The sequence below is a fragment of the Heptranchias perlo genome, unplaced genomic scaffold (assembly GCF_035084215.1).
Source record: "Heptranchias perlo isolate sHepPer1 unplaced genomic scaffold, sHepPer1.hap1 HAP1_SCAFFOLD_951, whole genome shotgun sequence".
NCBI classification, from domain to species: Eukaryota; Metazoa; Chordata; class Chondrichthyes; order Hexanchiformes; family Hexanchidae; genus Heptranchias; species Heptranchias perlo.
In genome coordinates this window covers 42532-49048 of record NW_027139994.1, presented here as the reverse complement: position 1 = coordinate 49048, position 6517 = coordinate 42532, and the positions used below count along the sequence as shown (strand labels likewise).

Sequence of the window (6517 nt, the reverse complement as noted above, 5' to 3'; positions counted from 1 at the left end):
GAACGAGCAACCTTCTCAGATGTTCCCAATGGACCAGAGATACATTAGAAGCCCCTCCATGAACGAGCAACCATCCCCGATGGTCCCAATGGACCAGAGATACAAGAGAAACCCCCCGATGGACGACCGTTGCCCAGGCAATGATCCAGCACATCAGGAATACATCAGCAGGGCGGTGATCTCAGAGCTGCGGGCCAGGATAACAGGTATCAACGAAGGTGAGACGTCCAGTAGCTTTTCAGATGTCCTAATAGACGACGCCCCGACAGATGGGGACGGGATTATTATTGGGGAGAATAAGAAAGGGAGACGGAGGAGTGGGGATCCAGGACAGGCTCTCGCTGATTGACAAGGGATGTGACAAATGGTGTTTCCAAAGGAAACTGTACCTCAGGCTTCACCGTGCCACCATATTGTACCACCAACTTGGATGAAGGAACAGAGAGTCCTGTCTCCAAGGTTACAGGTGTACGCTAAGTTAGGAGAGACAGCAAGTCGTGTCGATGGGAGAAGGAAGTTGCAAAGGGGGACATTGATAGGTTAAGTGAGAGGTCAAAGATCCATCAAGTAGAGTTCAACGTGGGAAGAGTCATCCAAGTTACAGCCAAGAAAGTTCTGTTAAACTTCGATAAAACCTTGGTTAGACCACACTCGGAGCACTGTGCACAGTTCTGGTCTCCATATACCTGGGTTAGACCACACTCGGAGCACTGGGCACAGTTCTGGTCTCCATATACCTGGGTTAGACCACACTTGGAGCACTGTGCACAGTTCTGGTCTCCATATACCTTGGTTAGACCACACTCGGAGCACTGTGCACAGTTCCGGTCTCCATATACCTTGGTTAGACCACACTCGGAGCACTGTGCACAGTTCTGGTCTCCATATACCTTGGTTAGACCACACTTGGAGCACTGTGCTCAGTTCTGGTCTCCATATACCTTGGTTAGACCACACTCGGAGCACTGTGCACAGTTCCGGTCTCCATATACCTTGGTTAGACCACACTCGGAGCACTGTGCACAGTTCTGGTCTCCATATACCTGGGTTAGACCACACTTGGAGCACTGTGCACAGTTCTGGTCTCCATATAGCTGGGTTAGACCACACTCGGAGCACTGTGCACAGTTCTGGTCTCCATATACCTTGGTTAGACCACACTCGGAGCACTGTGCACAGTTCTGGTCTCCATATACCTTGGTTAGACCACACTGGGAGCACTGTGCACAGTTCTGGTCTCCATATACCTGGGTTAGACCACACTCGGAGCACCGAGCACAGTTCTGGTCTCCAGATACCTTGGTTAGACCACACTTGGAGCACTGTGCACAGTTCTGGTCTCCATATACCTTGGTTAGACCACACTTGGAGCACTGTGCGCAGTTCTGGTCTCCATATACCTTGGTTAGACCACACTTGGAGCACTGTGCGCAGTTCTGGTCTCCATATACCTTGGTTAGACCACACTTGGAGCACTGTGCACAGTTCTGGTCTCCATATACCTTGGTTAGACCACACTTGGAGCACTGGGCACAGTTCTGGTCTCCATATACCTTGGTTAGACCACACTCGGAGCACTGGGCACAGTTCTGGTCTCCATATACCTTGGTTAGACCACACTTGGAGCACTGCGCACAGTTCCGGTCTCCATATTATAAAAAGGATGTAGAGGCACTGGAGAAGGTGCAAAGAAAGATTCACAAGGATGATACCAGAACTGAGAGGTTTCTAACTATCAGGAAAGACTGAACAGACTGGGGCTCTTTTCTCGAGAACGGAGAAGACTGAGGGGTGACCTGATGGAGGTCTTTAAGATTATGAAAGGGTTCGATAGGGTAGACGTAGAGAAGATGTCTCCACTTGTGGGGGGAGAGACCAGAACTAGGGGGGGGGCCATAAATATAAGAGAGTCACCAATAAATCCAATCGGGAATTCAGGAGAAACTTCTTTCCCCAGAGAGCGGTGGGAATGTGGAACTCGCTCCCTCGAGGAGTAGTCGAGGGAATAGTGGAGATGGATTTAAGGGGGAAGCTGGATAGACACATGAGGGAGAAAGGAACGGAAGGAGAGGGGGGAGAGGGGGGAGATGGAGGAGGGAGGGAGGAGGCCCGTGTGGAGCGTGAGCACCAGCATGGAGCATGATGGGCCGAACGGCCTCGTCCTGTGCTGTAACGTTCTCCGTGGCAGATGTAACATCTCATGCTCGTGAATCTCTCTCTCCTTCATTGCAGAACTCCCTGCACCATCCGTCGAAACGAGGGAGGTGGAGATCCTCCAAGATCGAGCTCAGGTACAAAGACACGAGGCACAGGTTGGCCGGTACGACTCGCGCGGTGGGCAGTGCGCCTCTGTGCGCCCGGCAGGTGGAGACAGGGCAGCGAAGGTCCAGGCTCTCCGGCCGAGAGCGCAATGTGCCAATGGGGTAACTCAACTGTTTCTCTTTTTGTCCAGCGGAAGAGGAAGAGGAAGAGGAAGAGGGAGAGAGTGAGAAACAATTTGGAAGGAAGTATCTTCTTGCACTAATCGTGGCGATCGGATTAATGGTGGTTACAGCAATTGCAGTGATGGTCTCCAGTAAGCCTCAAAGATTCAGAACCCTCCCCTCCGCCCTTGTTTGAGGGAGCGCCCAACTATGGGAGAGTCAGTACTGAGGGAGCGCCCAACTATGGGAGAGTCAGTACTGAGGGAGCGCCCAACTATGGGAGAGTCAGTACTGAGGGAGCGCCCAACTATGGGAGAGTCAGTACTGAGGGAGCGCCCAACTATGGGAGAGTCAGTACTGAGGGAGCGCCCAACTATGGGAGAGTCAGTACTGAGGGAGCGCCCAACTATGGGAGAGTCAGTACTGAGGGAGCGCCCAACTATGGGAGAGTCAGTACTGAGGGAGCGCCCAACTATGGGAGAGTCAGTACTGAGGGAGCGCCCAACTATGGGAGAGTCAGTACTGAGGGAGGGCCGCACTGTCGGAGGGTCAGTACTGAGGGAGCGCCCAACTATGGGAGAGTCAGTACTGAGGGAGGGCCGCACTGTCAGAGGGTCAGTACTGAGGGAGCGCCGCACTGTCGGAGGGTCGGTACCGAGGGAGCGCCGCACTGTCGGAGGGTCGGTACTGAGGGAGCGCCGCACTGTCGGAGGGTCGGTACTGAGGGAGCGCCGCACTGTCGGAGGGTCGGTACTGAGGGAGCGCCGCACTGTCGGAGGGTCAGTACTGAGGGAGCGCCGCACTGTCGGAGGGTCAGTACTGAGGGAGCGCCGCACTGTCGGAGGTGTCGTCTTCCGGACGAGACGTTAACCGAGGGCCCCGTCTGCCCCTCTCGGGCGGGTGTAAAAGATCCCACGGCCCACTATTGGAAGAAGAGCAGGGGGGGGAGTTCTCCCCGGGGTCCTGGGCCCCGATATTTATCCCTCGACCGACATCACGAAAGAAAAGGGGTTAATTCATCTCAGTGCTGTTTGTGGGATCTTGCTGTGCACAGCAATGGCTGCCATGCTCCATGACAAAATATCTGGGGACATCGCAAGAGGGTAAAGGTCAGAATCAAAATTGAGCCAGGAGTCTCCTCACCCAGACCCCCATCAGAGAGAGAGAGGAGTCTCCTCACCCAGACCCCCATCAGAGAGAGAGGAGTCTCCTCACCCAGACCCCCATCAGAGAGAGAGGAGTCTCCTCACCCAGACCCCCATCAGAGAGAGAGAGGAGTCTCCTCACCCAGACCCCCATCAGAGAGAGAGGAGTCTCCTCACCCAGACCCCCATCAGAGAGAGAGAGGAGTCTCCTCACCCAGACCCCCATCAGAGAGTGAGGGGTCTCCTCACCCAGACCCCCATCAGAGAGAGAGGAGTCTCCTCGCCCAGACCCCCATCAGAGGGAGAGAGGAGTCTCCTCACCCAGACCCCCATCAGAGAGAGAGGAGTCTCCTCACCCAGACCCCCATCAGAGAGAGAGGAGTCTCCTCACCCAGACCCCCATCAGAGAGAGAGGAGTCTCCTCACCCAGACCCCCATCAGAGAGAGAGAGGAGTCTCCTCACCCAGACCCCCATCAGAGAGAGAGAGGAGTCTCCTCACCCAGACCCCCATCAGAGAGAGAGAGGAGTCTCCTCACCCAGACCCCCATCAGAGAGAGAGAGGAGTCTCCTCACCCAGACCCCCATCAGAGAGAGAGAGGAGTCTCCTCACCCAGACCCCCATCAGAGAGAGAGAGGAGTCTCCTCACACAGACCCCCATCAGAGAGAGAGGAGTCTCCTCACCCAGACCCCCATCAGAGAGAGAGAGGAGTCTCCTCACCCAGACCCCCATCAGAGGGAGAGAGGAGTCTCCTCACCCAGACCCCCATCAGAGAGAGAGAGGAGTCTCCTCACCCACACCCCCATCAGAGGGAGAGAGGAGTCTCCTCACCCAGACCCCCATCAGAGAGAGAGAGAGGAGTCTCCTCACCCAGACCCCCATCAGAGAGAGGGAGGAGTCTCCTCACCCAGACCCCCATCAGAGAGAGAGGAGTCTCCTCACCCAGACCCCCATCAGAGAGAGAGGAGTCTCCTCACCCAGACCCCCATCAGAGAGAGAGGAGTCTCCTCACCCAGACCCCCATCAGAGAGAGAGAGGAGTCTCCTCACCCAGACCCCCATCAGAGAGAGAGAGGAGTCTCCTCATCCAGACCCCCATCAGAGAGAGAGGAGTCTCCTCACCCAGACCCCCATCAGAGAGAGAGGAGTCTCCTCACCCAGACCCCCATCAGAGAGAGAGAGGAGTCTCCTCACCCAGACCCCCATCAGAGAGAGAGAGGAGTCTCCTCACCCAGACCCCCATCAGAGAGAGAGGTGTCTCATCACCCAGACCCCCATCAGAGAGAGAGAGGAGTCTCCTCACCCAGACCCCCATCAGAGAGAGAGGAGTCTCCTCACCCAGACCCCCATCAGAGAGAGAGGAGTCTCCTCACCCAGACCCCCATCAGAGAGAGAGAGGAGTCTCCTCACCCAGACCCCCATCAGAGAGAGAGAGGTGTCTCCTCACCCAGACCCCCATCAGAGAGAGAGAGGAGTCTCCTCACCCAGACCCCCATCAGAGAGAGAGGAGTCTCCTCACCCAGACCCCCATCAGAGAGAGAGGAGTCTCCTCACCCAGACCCCCATCAGAGAGAGAGAGGAGTCTCCTCACCCAGACCCCCACCAGAGAGAGGGAGGAGTCTCCTCACCCAGACCCCCATCAGAGAGAGAGAGAGGAGTCTCCTCACCCAGACCCCCATCAGAGAGAGAGGAGTCTCCTCACCCAGACCCCCATCAGAGAGAGAGAGGAGTCTCCTCACCCAGACCCCCATCAGAGAGAGGAGTCTCCTCACCCAGACCCCCATCAGAGAGAGGATATTATCCGACGATGTGATTAATATTTTTATTCTGTGTTTTCCAGTTCACAGGAAGGTTTGACCGTTGGCCTCCATCGTGAATCAAAATAAACAAACCGAGTGATTGAAGGAATGGAATGGAATTTGGCCAATATACAGAGTGATACAGAGTAAAGCTCACTCTACACTGTCCCATCAAACACTCCCAGGGCAGGTACAGGGTTAGATACAGAGTAAAGCTCCCTCTACACTGTCCCGTCAAACACTCCCAGGGCAGGTACAGGGTTAGGTACAGAGTAAAGCTCACTCTACACTGTCCCATCAAACACTCCCAGGGCAGGTACAGGGTTAGATACAGAGTGAAGCTCCCTCTACACTGTCCCATCAAACACTCCCAGGGCAGGTACAGGGTTAGATACAGAGCAAAGCTCCTCTACACTGTCCCATCAAACACTCCCAGGGTAGGTACTGGGTTAGATACAGAGTAAAGCTCCCTCTACACTGTCCCATCAAACACTCCCAGGGCAGGTACAGAGTTAGATACAGAGTAAAGCTCCCTCTACATTGTCCCGTCAAACACTCCCAGGGTCAGGTACAGGGTTAGATACAGAGTAAAGCTCCCTCTACACTGTCCCGTCAAACACTCCCAGGGTCAGGTACAGGGTTAGATACAGAGTAAAGCTCCCTCTACACTGTCCATCAAACACTCCCAGGGTCAGGTACAGGGTTAGATACAGAGTAAAGCTCCCTCCACACTGTCCCATTAAACACTCCCAGGTCAGGTACAGGGTTAGATACAGAGTAAAGCTCACTCTACACTGTCCCATCAAACACTCCCAGGGCAGGTACAGGGTTAGATACAGAGTAAAGCTCCCTCTACACCGTCCCGTCAAACACTCCCAGGGCAGGTACAGGGTTAGATACAGAGTAAAGCTCCCTCTACACTGTCCCATCAAACACTCCCAGGGTCAGGTACAGGGTTAGATACAGAGTAAAGCTCCCTCTGCACTGTCCCATCAAACACTCCCAGGGCAGGTACAGGGTTAGATACAGAGTAAAGCTCCCTCTGCACTGTCCCATCAAACACTCCCAGGGCAGGTACAGGGTTAGATACAGAGTAAAGCTCCCTCTACACTGTCCGTCAAACACTCCCAGGGCAGGTACAGGGTTAGATA

The 6517-nt window shown here is 54.7% G+C and overlaps 1 long non-coding RNA gene across 1 annotated transcript; it reads left to right on the top strand.

The window, feature by feature from the left end:
• The first annotated feature begins 2230 nt into the window (after positions 1–2230).
• Positions 2231–6035, top strand: LOC137319964 (uncharacterized). The gene is made up of 3 exons (XR_010962317.1): positions 2231–2291; positions 2453–2575; positions 5408–6035. It is a non-coding gene; the product is annotated as an uncharacterized lncRNA (long non-coding RNA).
• The last annotated feature ends 482 nt before the right edge of the window (positions 6036–6517 follow it).